The sequence below is a fragment of the Anser brachyrhynchus genome (assembly GCF_964034855.1).
Source record: "Anser brachyrhynchus genome assembly, chromosome: 3".
NCBI classification, from domain to species: domain Eukaryota; kingdom Metazoa; phylum Chordata; class Aves; order Anseriformes; family Anatidae; genus Anser; species Anser brachyrhynchus.
Genome location: NC_137696.1, coordinates 102757693 through 102772528, shown reverse-complemented (window position 1 = coordinate 102772528; position 14836 = coordinate 102757693). Strand labels below are relative to the sequence as shown.

General features: G+C 35.8%; 1 protein-coding gene across 11 annotated transcripts in view; it reads right to left on the bottom strand.

The window, feature by feature from the left end:
- Positions 1 to 14836, bottom strand: part of CSMD1 (CUB and Sushi multiple domains 1) — a 1150108-nt gene that overhangs the window by 683519 nt on the left and 451753 nt on the right. The window lies entirely within an intron of this gene.

The following is a 14836-nucleotide window of genomic DNA, read 5'->3' as shown; positions in this document are numbered from 1 at the left end:
ACATTCTGCCTCTGACCAATTTAATTTGAAGTTTTGTCTGGGTGCAATATTTTTCATTCTCTAACTTAAAATTAAGTTAGGAAAAGTTGCTGGTCACTCTTAAGCAGGTTCCCTCTTTCACCTTTTTGTCCTTTCTGGACCTTTCTGAAATATCAGTATGTATTAGGAAATGAAATATGGGCAGTATGTCAATATGGCAGACAACGGTTTGCTGCACAGATTCAGGGGTGGGAAAAAAAAAAGAAAAAGCTTTCCATAGGAAGCTGCTGAACACTTACATTTCAAAAATTTTTCCGTGTGGAAGCCTTCCCCATTATTTCTTTAAAACAGCTGCAAAAATGCAGGAAAATAAATGGCAGGAAAATAAATGGCAATGTGTTCCCCTTGAATAAGAATTCTGCAGTGAATTGGCCTCAGAAAGGTTATCGAAACTCAGAAAATTCTGGGAAGGATAAAACTACCCTTCAAAAGCTCATAATGAATTTACCAAGCAGAAAGGCATCTATGAAGATATGTGGTATAAATATATGAAAAAATCTTTTTATTCTCCAGCGTTTTTAACACAACTCCACAAGCTGGCAATTTTTACAGCTGTACTCTTACATAACTATTTATAAAAATACTGGTTACATGGAGCACTACATCTGCTACACATTAGCTATTTTTAGATGTTTTATCTATTTAGCGCGGAGAATTTTACAGTAATTCAAACACTTCCAAGTATTTGTCCAAAAATTGTGCAGGCACCTTTGAAAACAGTGTGCATAAATTGCGGAGAACTTAGAATGAATTCCCCACACCCGAAGCTTGTACAGAACACAATGCGCTTTCTCTTTTACGGATGGCTATCTTTCCCTGCTCCTTTTCATGAACACAAACGAGCGATACTTCAAGTGCGGCTTAAGGGACAGGGCCTACTCTGTCAGGATTACCGAGGAAGCCAAATGTAATTCTGATTCAGTTCTGTAGCTTTCTGCCGGCTTGGCAGCAGGAAAACCATGAAGGCAGCAAAATAACAATGCTGCTGTTCCAGATATGTGAATAGGAGCTCAGTTCTTTGGATGCAAACCTCGCTTTGAGTGCTGGAGGAGCTGAGCAGCATCCAAAGAGGGAACTACAGTAACCCTGTGTCAACAGCACCGCGGTGCCAGCGAAGCGCAGCCTCGCGGGGGACCCCTTTTCTCACAGAACTTGGTCTGAAACGTCCGAGTGTCACCTTGTAGATTTTCAGTTACTTTCTTCTGCGTGCTTTGTATATAGAACGTGGCTTAAGATCTATTTAGGAAAAAAAAAATGAAATCCCTGGATCATGTAGACTGAGATTTTATAGAATCATGAAATCATTAAGGTTGGAAAAGACCTCCACGATCATCTCAATTATGATTTGTTTTAATGGAAATGCATACATTCTTTTTATTTAGTTTCAGCAATAGTTCTTATCTCGATCCAGATCTTCCTTATTTCCTGCTGTTAGAAATGATTTACAAGCTGAAGGCTCCTATTAGAACATTTGTGTTGCTTTTTCACACCTAATACTGTTTCCGGTGATTTAGATTTTTATTTTTTTTTAACTGAGTAGTTAGAAATCTTCAAGTTTTGGAAAGAGGTGTTAATTGGTTTTCTGCTTAAATAGGAGTATGTGAATGCTTTATTACTTATACACATAAACCTGAACACATGCCCTGAGTTTGCAGTGCCTGGCCTCAGAGTTTCAGTACTCTTCTTTCCCATTCTTTGTTTGAAGCAAGAATTAGACTAGCGGGTTTGGGGCACTGAATCTTCTCATACTCTGCAAAAGTCTAAAGGGGAAAAAACTGGAAAACTTAAGTCATTTAAATACCTTTTGCACCATTAGAGAGGGAACTAACATTTTCCAAAGATAAGTAATTTGGTTACGGCCACCTGAAACACTTCCCTGAGCACTCACGTTGACAGTAGTAGCAGTTAGGGAGCTCCTACCTGTAACTTAATTTAAAAGCTTTACACTTCAACATCTGATTGGATTTAAAAGATTCAAGTGCGCTGTTTTCAAACTGTTACTGAAAACACTGCATCAGGAATGTAATAGATCATTGAAACATCCTCCAAGTAGATGACTACACAGGAGAAAGATGTAAAAATTATAGTCTTGGAAAGAAAGTGCAGGAACAGCTAGTCCATGGGTAATCTGGAAATTGTGAGGGTAATCTGAAAAGATATATCCATCATCGTGTATACCACAGTCATAATTCAACCTTCCAAAACATTGTTTTCAGCCAAAAACAGAAGCTGTAAAGCTGAGAAACTCTTGCCAAGTAATTTTCAAGTTCTCATTGTAACTCACAGCATTATTATGATTACAAAGGGTATTATTTCCTCTTCAATTTTAATTTTCAGCTGTCCAATTTTTCTTCCACTACCCAAAACATATGCCTGGCTTCTGGACAGAAACAGGTAGTAGCTAGGGCATGCAAAATATAAGAATATATGGCAACATAAACTCTCACAGGAATACTTCTAACTCTCAGTTAGACCTTTAAGGCTCCTAACAGTTAGTAATGCCAAGGTTAAATTACAATTTAGTAAGGATTCTAGCATTTACCTTTTCCAACTGACGTACTCTAGCATGGGACATTAAAATTGCACTATGTATATACATGGTTTTCTACATTATCCTGAACTTAAAATCCAAATGCAGGATGATTACTGGTTTCAAAAGACATCAATAGAAGATTATGCAGAAGTTTTTAAATCAGCTCCCTTTCCATTCTATATGGAGAAAATAGTAGCTTAACTAATACTTAATGCCCTTCCCCACACTATTGTCTCTTTTGCCCTCTGATGTCTCCCAGTGAACATATTTGCTACATGTCACTGCTACCTCCCTTTCTTACTTTGATATGACATTCAGGATGTGCTTTCTTAAGTTTCAAACCATTGATGTTTGCATTTTTGATTTTTGTCTTGAAACTCCTGCATTACCTCTACTCCTTTTTCTTCATCCTCACTCACATATCCCATTACCTCTTTTATACCTGTCATAACTCAGAAAACTATTTCCTATTCTTTCCACACCAGAGACATATTTGTTCTCTAGCAATTTTCACCTTCCTCATTTTTACCTGAATAAAACTCCATTTACGGAGAGCATATACTTCTGCCATCCCTACCAAGGCTAAGTCACTTCATATTAATACCCCAAACATTTTCCTTTCCAAAATGATCAGTGAATAATAGTATTGACTGATTTATATAAATGCTAATAGTAAGCTTCAAGACGCTCTCGTCAGTGTATTGTCTAAATAAAATTAAGGTATGTTGATGGCAATGTAAATATTTTAATCCTTTTGAGTATAAAAGGCTGTAGTGCCATTCACATCCTTGTTAGTGTGTACTTGAATTATAATTCTGAGTAATAAATTTGTACCATGAGTGGTTATTTTATTTGTTTGGAGTGCTTAGCAGCTGAACTTCATTATTTTTCTTCTCTATTTATATAGAGATAGTATGTTTGACTTTTTTTGTTAAGCTGCCTAGAATATTTGCATTAATACTTTATTATTACACTTTAAAGTCAATAAATGTATTAAATGCATCTTACTCATGTTTAATATCATTTACAGTGCACAACAACACTATTCAAAATATTAATGGAGAATCTACATCTGCCAGCATTCACCCTTATATCTGCATGTCATTCTATTTAACTGAAATCCATATTCCTGTTGAAATCTATGCAGATATTTAATGCTATATAGATTGCAGAATGGGAGTTCAGAATACTAAGCCTCTTGAGGACAGGATTGGGTAAGTTATGTTCACATCTGCCTTTGCCACGTGTGAATACTGTTGTCATCCCAAACCCACATCAGAGAAACCTTTGTGCTATTCTCATTACCGCTATCCTGACAAGGTAAGGGCGATCTCAGAATGAGGCAACCAACAGTTAATAAAGACATACATGGGTTTCGAACATGTTTTAAGTCCTCAAATATTACTTGTAAGATAGCTTTGTAACTGCTACCGCCATTAGATACATGGATATATTTTCACATAGCTGGTTATTTTTTTAAAACTAGGTATAAATGTCAGGTGTTAATAAATAAAACAGCCCACAATCACAAAGCCTTACCAACTAAGAGCACGCTATTGATATTGGTCCCGCATACTATTCATCTTTTTACATATTTAAAACATAGCAGGGATGCTCTAGATATTCCGATTTTCTAATGCATTTGACATTTAAAGATCAAAGCTAGAATTTTGAGTTATCCATACATTACTCCACATTTAGATTTGAATTTTTATTTTTTCTCTTCAATTTTAATCAGTTCAGGCCTTCCTAGCATTGATTCTTGAGTGAGCTTCACAAAGGCTGTCACAGACAGAATTACTGGAGGACTGCGGAATAAATCTCTTCGGTATCTAAAGTAATGGAATTTGAATGGGTAATTGTTAGTATCCTAATTGCTATACTGAGTATTCCAGAATTTTCACAGTGCATATGAACTTACATAATGTATATATGTGCATGAGTTTAGGAGTATATGTGCACTTGGGCATATAAAATATGCATAAATGTGCACAAGATGAAAACTGTGTAAAGATTCCGTCATTTATAATTATATTTAAATGCACTTCTGATGAGATAGCTTTATTACTTTTGATATTAACATTCATCAGAACTAATTGTATTTGTTAAAATGAGTCAAATTTCTTTTCTGTGATTAACAACAGTATTTTCAGTTCACATAATTTTAAATTAGTTGGAGCAGATGAGTCAAAACTCCTGGAAAAGTGATCATTTTCTTTGAAGTAAGAGTAACCAATTATTTAATCATGTTTTAAACATATCTGTGAATCATCAACACCAAGAAGTTGATATTTTAAAATTTGCCCACAAGCGAGTAACACGGTACTGTTATTCCAAGTGATCAGAGGAATATGTCAGACCTATTTAAAAGTTCCTATCTCCAGGCTCTTTTCAGAAAAATAGATGTGTAATTTTACATGAATGCAGGTTGAGCTTTAGTGCTTTTAAATGTCTGCTTAATATTTAATTGAAAGGTCTGAATAACATTATACTTAGAAATAAAGCCAGCTTTTAGAGCAGGTAAATGTTATTCTATTTTTTTATCTTGGCTAAAATTAATAACATGACTCTTAGTTTCTTGTAATTATTTGTCTTTCAAATGCATTTATAAGGTATAGTTATTTGCCACTGAAGGAAAGATAAAGAAAATACAGGGTGAAGGAAGCCTTTAACCTCATGTAATCGGCTCCACGTCTGAATTGCCACTAGATGGCAATGTTTCAGAAAATTATCTTCATAAATCTAGAGGCAGCTACAGAATATACATTATTTAAAGGTTCATTGAGTCGTTCTAAATGGATCTGTCAATCCGTAAAGAGACTGGTCTGCGGTTCGTGTAGTCTCTACAAGTTTCCTCCGCAGAAGTGAAAATATCGGAGGACTTGAGGAAGCCGAGCATCTCCAGAAAGCAAACCAAGAGCTGTACGAGAGAGACAAGGGGTCGAACTGCTCGTGCCAGGCAGGGCATACCCAGACAGCTCCCAAACGAGGAGTAAGATGCATCCTCAGGGATTTTGCAGCTGCTGAATGCTGCACAATTACGAAAATCATTCTCAGCTGTGAAGGACTGAGACCCACCCACTGCTGCAGGGGATAATTTTAACTAAATCAAGCTCTAAGTATCCATGTTCTCAGCCCTTTAATTTGCAGAGATGAGGAGTATATTCTGGGAATCTGACATGTAGATACTATAGATGAATTTAAAAAGTCTTTTGTAAATTACAAAGTCGTTATAAAATATTTTGCTTATACAGATACTAATTTTAGAGAAAAAAAATAAAACACGCTTAGTGAATTTTTCACTGCCATGGTACAAAAATACATAAAATAAGATTTAATATTCCCAGATACTTAGATAACCAGAAACATTCTAGCTATATCCTAGACTGCTCCTATTCAGTTTACAAAGTGTTTTCCATCTAGTTGTACACAAGGAATTGGAATAAAAGAAAAAAAAAAAAAAACTCTGCAAAGCCTATGACAGTGATTTTTTTTTGCCAATGTCTCAACAGCTGATTCTCTAAGGACCGTGCAGACAAGACAGGACTGATGTCTTGAAATGGAGCTGCAAGTTAACCTCAACCAACGCTGTCCCCTTTAGGACATGTACTGTCCCCTTACTGTTTTTCTTCCCCAAAGTCCCTTTCAGAGCTCACATAAGGGAAATCTCCTCCAAACTTTAAGTAACTATGTGCCAACATACCTACAGAAAACACCTCATCAATACACGGTCAACTCATTTAGAAGCATTTGTGAATTTTTTCAATTGTGTTCAAGGTAATATGGATAACTTAAATCCATATATACACATACACATACCCATATATAAAATATATGTACAGAGTGCAGGACACTGTGTAGTATAGAGCTTTTGTGTGACTTGAGTATATTGCTGCTTATCAAGAATCCTTCACTAGTTTCTCAGCTAAAGTTAATGTCTTCTCTTCAACATAGATGTTGTATGTGCCGTCTCAGGAACTAAAAATAATCTTTAAGGAAGTTTTAGATGATTTCATAAAGCAAAAGCAAAAAAAAATGTTTATTAGGTGTTTCTTCATAATTATGGTGGTTAATCAATGAAAACTACATTAGCACGAACCCAAGCTGGCCATCACAGTAATGAATAAAAAGGCTACCAACTGAATTTAACTGGGAGAAAAACACAACAAAACAAACAAACAAAACACAACCTTGTAGTACCGTTCAGAGTAGTTTCTGACACCAGGCATCCTCAGTGTTCTCCCTCATTTTGGAGTCAGCATTCAAGCAACCACTCTTGTTCATTCAGAGCAACGTTAGCGGTCATTTTTGGTACTTTGTCACTCCATCTCTGACAGCAGAAGCTGGCTGTGCGACAGCTTCCTTCTCAGAACCATTTGACACATGGAAGAAATCCTTGGTCACCAAAATTTAACCCATTTTCTTATTTTTTTTTCTTTGTCTGCCTTTGGTCGTTCTCAGGTGCTATGCCTGCTCAATAGCTTTTCAAACAGAAAATGTGCAAGGACCTTCCTTTAAGTTTTGAAAATAGATTTGCTCAAATGGGTGAGGGTATCTTCCATCTGGGGATGAGTCTCAAGCGCACAACTAGCAGTAAAAGCTTTCTGCTCTCAACTGTCCATCCATCTGCACTACAGGGACATCTGAAGTGATCACCAGTCAGCTCCAAAATCACCACAGGTTACCAGCTAGTTTCTTAAAATGAACAGAAACTGGTAGTTCACTTGAAATTTTACACTGTGAGCTGCAAGAATTCAAGAGGTTACCAATGAACATTTCAAGGTAGTCATAAAGCAAGCATAGGACAAGCTGGAACCAGTGGCTAGCCTGATGTCCCAAACTTTCTCACACCCCTCAATCAGAATCCTATTCCCAAAGTCAGAAAAAAAAAAAAAAAAAAAAAAAAAAGACTTTCTATGGGCACATGGGTCATCACCTTGTTCTTTTCTGACCAGTGCTTGCTGTATGGTCGGAGGTCCAAATCAACTCAGTGTGAGGAAGACCCAAAACCCCAGGCTTTCCTGTAAAAAGTGCTTGAACTTGAAATGCTGAAATGTTAAAGCAGTTCTGCAAAACAGCATGGATTAGGATGCACACCTCTATTTTATTTCTTACTGAACTTACTATTATCAATGTGTTAAATATAATTTGAGTATGCTTAATGGATTGGAGATCCAGATGGAGTTCGTTATTCTTCCTACCCTGTTTCTAAATAGGAGCAAAGGTGGGAAGTGGTGCCCACTTTCTTGGCAACATGCAAGCTAAGATGTTTAGTTCATAGAATAACAGAATGGTTGGGTATTTATTCAATAAATGAATTATTTTCACACAATCACAGTTCAACTGCAGGAGCTGAATGACTTGAAATGCTTCCGGAGTAGGCAGTGTCTGAGGACAGGTTCCCAAATTTTGCTTTTTGGTCTAGATCCCTACCTAGATCCCAGTTTTGGCAGAAATAGTCTGAATTTTTATATATTTATATAATATATTTATATATGTATTTTTACCTAATTATGTAAAATTTCCAAAATTATGCAAAATATCACAGTACTTTGTCAGATGGTGAAAATAATGATATTAAAGATCCTCAAACAATTTACTATTTTGAAAATGGTATTGTTGATAGAACTAGTAAATAGCTTTGCATGCAGAAATATAATAATTTTCAGGCATTTCAAACTATAAGCAATCCCACACCTAGTAACATGTAATGATAAAGCAAAATATGCATTTAACTATAGAGAACAGTCAAAGCAGGCTTCATGCTGAAAACCACTGCCAACAGTACAAAGAACCTTATTTGCATTTCCTTTTTTTCTCTTTGTAATTGTTCATAATATCAAATTTTCAAAGCTAACTGAGCTTATTAGAAGCAATTTTCACACTCCTTTTGTATTCCCTGAAATAAGTTGTAAGTAACAGAAAGCCGACTCAACTTAGATTCCTTAAAATAAAACATTATAGCAACTTAGTGTAAGTAGTCCACACAGGCTGCAAGATGGAAATTATTGTTAGCTAAAATCAGAAACATTTCAAAAAGTCAATAAAAAAATAATTGTTGAAAAAGCCTCTTGTATTTTTGGTCAGAACAGTCCCTGGGTTCATTATAACCATATTTGTAATGTCTTGTTTAGGTGATATTACTGGCATGTATTTCATTTTAAACACTCTTTGTGATTTTGGTGTATAAATCCGTTGCTAACCAAGGTGGCCATGAAAACAATTAACTCCTGTGACTAGGAGCTGCTGTTGAAAATGCCATGCCTGACAGGACATTCACAGTAAGAAACGATTATAAAAAGGGAAGTTAATGTGAACAATATTTAGAATGACATGTAAACTTTGCTGGCTGAGAAATATTTACTTTTAATTTGGAAAATACCTTTACTCAAAATGGCACACCACAGTGTCACTCTGCCAATTAACTTATCAGCAATTAATCCACAGAACTGTGCTTATTTGCGGTTCTGAGCACACACACAATTTCTGCATTTTTCCAAGGTAAGACAGTAAAATAGTCAAGAACTGTGACATCAACAAATATTTAATACTTTTAAATGTCCTGGTGGATTTTGCTACTAGCTTCCCTAAAAATGCTGTAGGCATTGATGTGGTGTGCAATTAAAAAACAAAGGGGGGGGGGGGAATACAGATTTACATGAACCTTTATTATAATAGTATCTACATTTTTATGAAGTAAATATGAGTATGTTTATTAAAGGCTATTCTAAAATGTTATTTGCAACTCTCACATATCACTTTCAAAAAGAATCTCTATTTTAACCGATGAATTCTAAATGCACATGTTGAATGTTAATAATTTAATCTGACTGTTGCCTTTATGATATTTTACTGTGCCACAGAATAGTGGTTTTACAACTTTTTCAGAGTCAGTAACAGTGCTGCTGAGTCAGCCAGCTGATTAAGTGATTTTTAGAGGTGCCAACAGAAGTAGATTTTCATCTCTAATCCATTCAGCAGTTACTAGTTTAGTTAATTTACCTAAACTCACGTTTTCCCCCATGGATGACATGACATCTCTATATATCTATAAGTTTTTTTGAAAGTAAGAATCAAACTAGGATGCACAGTTTATAGATAAAGACAGAATACAATTTAAAATTTGCCCAGCTTTTTCACAACTTGTATTTTCTTCAACATAAATATTACACATAATGAAGTCAACTGCAGATGTAAAATATCAAATTGAATCCTTCCTGTTCTCAAAAACCGAGATTTCACCTCAGAATTCCACATAGGGAAAAGAAAAATTTAACCAGCATACCCGCTAAATTCCAGCTGATAGACCCTGTAAGAATTTGTGTGTTGTCAACTCCTACACCAGCAAATCATAGTGGGATATGGGGATATTTAAAGGCCTGCGATGAAAATCAGACAGGAAAAATATCTCCTAACATACTTCCTTTTATAACTGGGAAGTATCTTAAGAAACAGACAGGAAACAAATTCAGTCACTAGGCCGCCTCAACAGACCAGCAGCAATACGATGCAACAGCCAGCAACGTGAACGTACTCTGCAATCTTGCTCACTCAACCAGCCCCAGCTACTTGTGCTACCAGAATGACCGGGCTGGGCATCAAAGCACGAGATCCTTGCAAAAGCCATACAGTCACCGATGACTGATAATGAGCAAAAAAACCTAATATATATTTCTCCTAACACTCAGCATGTAATGTGATGTGGTAAAATGTTGTCCTCTATACCAAAACAGCGGCAAGTATTGAATCTGTAAATACATTTTGCTAGTCCTGCCTTTTCATGCTGGTGCTCACTGGATGAGGGGACTGTCCTCGGGGGCTTTCCCATCCCATCACCACTGGGACACTGGCTTTGGGGCCCTTGAGCTTTCCGTGATTGAAGCAAAAATGGTAACAGAGCCCCAGGTAAGAAAGGGAAGATCCTGCATTGCTCCACACTGCATCAGATGGTGGGGGTGCTGAAGGATGAGATCAATGAGTCTTGCTACTAGGATTTGTTTTTTATTTCAGGTAGGTACATCAGAAACCATTATTGGGCAGTAAAGTAGCAGAAAAAAACAGATAGCATTGGCTAAAGCCCAGAAGGTCACAATTAAGTGTTTGTTTTCCTCTGAGCTCAAGAGGGATAAAGAAGAGAAAAGTAAAAAAGACCAAACATCAGAAGAATCTATGATGTGTGCTTTCCTTTCACTTTTTTGTTTTGCTTTTTTGAGCATTCAGGGAAACTGAGAAAGGCTGATTTTAATTTGGTTTTCTCTAGATTTAGAAAGCCTGCTAAGTTGTTCATTTGTTTTAAAGTCAGTTAACTCTCCGGGTGGTATTTCACAAGTCTCTTTCAGCTCTTTCTCAGATTGATTTTTGCTTGCATGTTTGGGCAAAAAAAGAAAAAAAAATGCACTGATGAATTAAGGAAAAAGAAAGAAAATTCAGAAAGATTTCTAAAAGTTTTCACCTTGAAAGCAGAAAAATCTGTGTCCTTTTAATTTTTCATAGCATGTATGTGAAAAAAAAACTGTCTTCAGAAGATGAAATGCTTATTTGGATGTTAGCTTATTTCTGAAACTTTTCAGACAATGGCCTTATAAATGAATCCTTTTATTTATACCAGACACTCTCCCACATTTTGGGAAGCTGACACATGTATTTGCTTAATTACTGACTGCTTTTTTTTTTTTTTTGAGACAGAAATAAAACTACAACTAGTTTATTCCCTGGAACAGTCAGAAAGGATATTATTCATTTACTATAGATTAATTCAACCATTAACTGGAGTTTACGACCACAACAGACAAAGCCATCTGCAAGTGCATTCATCATGTGTTGTGAACACAATGGCTCTGAATGTTCAAAAGATGCAGTTATAAGCAATCAATAGCTCCATACTTTATACTGGTGTTATTTATGCCAGGGTGAGGGAATTTTCTCATGAGTTTCTTTTTTTAAGTGTTTGAGAGATGCATCCAAAAGAGCCACTAGGGGCTGGGGGGCCGGGGGGGGGAGACTCAAAGCACATTTAGAGCACATTTGAATAAGTGGAAATAAACTCACAGTTCAAGATGTATAGATGCGCAAGAAACATAAATGCTTTTAAAACATTAACAGAGAATTAAATACACTGTACTGTTAAAAGGCGGTAAAAGCTGCAGTAAACCGCTTTCAATTTGGAATTTCTCATTTGCCACTTCCCAAGTCACTGAAGTAATTCCCTATTGCAGCCAGTTCAATTCCACACCTAAATTTTCAGTAGTATCAGACAATAATTTATAAAGATTGATGGTGGGATCCACTGTCTAAATATGGGTATTTAGACACCAAGCAGATATTTCTGAACTCTTCTTGGCTTCTTAGATGAGCAATATGGGCAAACAGGGCTTTCTAAGGAGTTGTTCCTACTTCAAAGTAGATGTTTGAAGTAGATCAGACAAATGGCTCTCTGGAAGAACCCATTTTTCTCTACTGACTATAGAAGGAGGGTAGGGTAACATCAGTTATACTTGCCCATACCTCAAATACGTAAAGTTAAGTAGGATGAGTTGCAGCCTGATGACATAGTTTTATCTTGAAGGCCAATCATTGGTGATGTAGTAACTTACATAACACAAGTCTCCTTTTCCTAGCCTACAAGGTTAATGAAAACAATTTCAACATAAAACTAATGCACATATTGAATTAAAATTGGGATGGCCCTAAACACCATGTATTAGAAAAAAGTTATAAACAACATGCAGTGTATGAGTACCTACTACCATTTATGGTGAAGTGGTAGCCAAAGTTTTTGACCTTGCTTGTAACTTTGTGGAGCACAGAAGAAAATGTATTTTGTATGTATCTACAGATGTCTGTTGCTTTCTCTTCACATCACCTTCTCTTCACACATCAACCTTCTTCCGTATGTTTTTACTTGTAGCTGTCCCTTAGCCATCCCTTAAGGTTCACCAGCCTGCCACCACATCTTTCTGAGGACAGAGCTTATGATACACTGGGGATTTAAAGTTTCTGGTAAACCTTGGATCTAATTATATTTCTACAAGTATCTCTTAGGAAAGAACAGAAGTAGCTCACCAGGGGACAGCCCATATCCTCTCTCTTAGAAAATAAAACCCTTAGCAGTAGAGCAGAATGGAAGCATTTTGCTTGATCTAGAGAGAAACATGCTACTGTGTGTTCTGAAAATGGGTGCACGTGTTTATTTATAAGCATTTTTTACACATAAAAACACTCTAGACATAAAGCAACATTTCATACAAAGGTTCTGCAACATTGGTATTTAAATTAAATAGAAGTAAAAGGTTTATTAATATGCCCAGATTTAGACATATATGGTCTAGATTTCCAGATCTGAGATAGTTTATGTCATTTCCTCCAGAGAAAGAAATATAGGCTTTTAGGATGCTTCTAGAAGAGAAAATGCGTCTTGGCAGAGATTCAGTTCAACATTAAGACACCTAAGCTCAGCTAGGTGTCTTCCATAATCCATATGGTTTCTTTCCATAATCAATAGAAAAAAATCAATACAGTCATGAGAGTCTAAAGAGTAATTTAACTGACAAGTCTGTAGATGTCTATTTTAGGGTAAGCTTAGTAATTATTATCTTTGTGTAGTGTACTGCTGTGTTGGTACAATTCACAATTGAATTTGACTAATGTATCTTTCAGAACAAAATTTTGTTTGGCTCTGGACTGCACATTAGTTAACTGTTCAGCTCATTAAGATAATAAAGCCACACTTGAGAAACACAACCAAGACAACTGTTGTTAAGTGTAGTCACAGAATTGAGCATTGCTTAGCATCAACATAAAACAGATGTATTTTTGCATGACTGATCTTATAATCAAGAAGTTGCTGAATTATCCCAAAGACTGTTCACCTATTAATATGTAATGTTGTATGTCCTCTGCATCATCTGCTGAATCACTGTCACTTCAGGTTTTAAACAGCCAGATAATGCATAAAGCCCAGCTCTGCACTATACTTTAAAATAGTGCTACCCAACGGTCCATAAAAAAACTCATATGGAAATACATTCTCCTTTAAGATATATTTTAAATTGATGTGAACAGTTGGTCATACAAGTATCTTTTTTAAAATGAACATCATACCATAAAAAATTATCACAACTGATTTTTAAATTTAGGAATATGAGAACTACACTGGAGGTTATTAACCATCAACTTTTTTTTGACTATAAAGCTGAAAGGAATTAAGAAGAAACCCTTCCTGACTACACTATCAGGGATGCTCTATGTGTAAATTTTAATAGGCATAGATAATTATCTTAGTAAGCAGTCATTCATTTAAATAGGCTGTTATATAGATGAGAGAAGATTCATATCACTTAACTTTAACCATCTAATACACAGAAACCTAATCAAATGGAGTCAATAGCCTCCCTCTAAAAAAAAAATAAAAAAAGCAACAGGCATCTCCATTTGTCCTATTCTAAAATACATAGGATCAATTTCCAAATGAAGGTATAAAGACCTTAGTCCACTAGTTTAAACTTGACACATAACTTTTTGGTGACTTGAATATTTTTCTCTGCATTACTTTGTCTGAAGCATCAGTGTGTGGATTTTAAACGTATTAGGCTTAATCTTAAACTTCAGCAGACTATGAGCATGCAAACAAGCCTCAGTGGAAGCAGAAATAAACAGAAACACAGTTTTCATAATCTTGTCCTGGTTGCATTTCATGGAATTGCAGAACAGTTGAGGAAGGTTGGACCTCTGGAGGTCCAACCCCCTGCTCAAGCAGGGACACCTGGACCATTGGTATTAATCTACCTACTTTGTTTTCAAAACTAAAAATTCTTTCTCTCTTAAGAATATATCTTCCACAAGCATACCTTTAGGTTTAAGAGAATTAAAGCAGCCATCAACCTATATACTCAGAGCTTGCTTCTGACTACTAAAGATCCTATAGAAATTAGAAAGGGAATCATTTAAATAAATATTTTTGCCCTGGGTATTTCCACACCTAATATACACAAAAAACATATTAGTCATGATAAAAATGTGAGAAGTCAGCCCTACAAGTTTTTATTCTTCATTTGCCATTAGTAAATGAGTATTTTGCATCTAATGTATTAAAACACCAATTGATAAAATACTTAATAACAAATTTGACAAAAAAATCACAGTGGACATTTTACATTTGTAGTCTAACCAGGCCATTTATTTTGCTGAAACAAATACAATCTGTCCAAATTTGATTACATTTAAAAGAAGAAACCATCACTGAGTTGAGAAAAGCTCAGTGGTGAC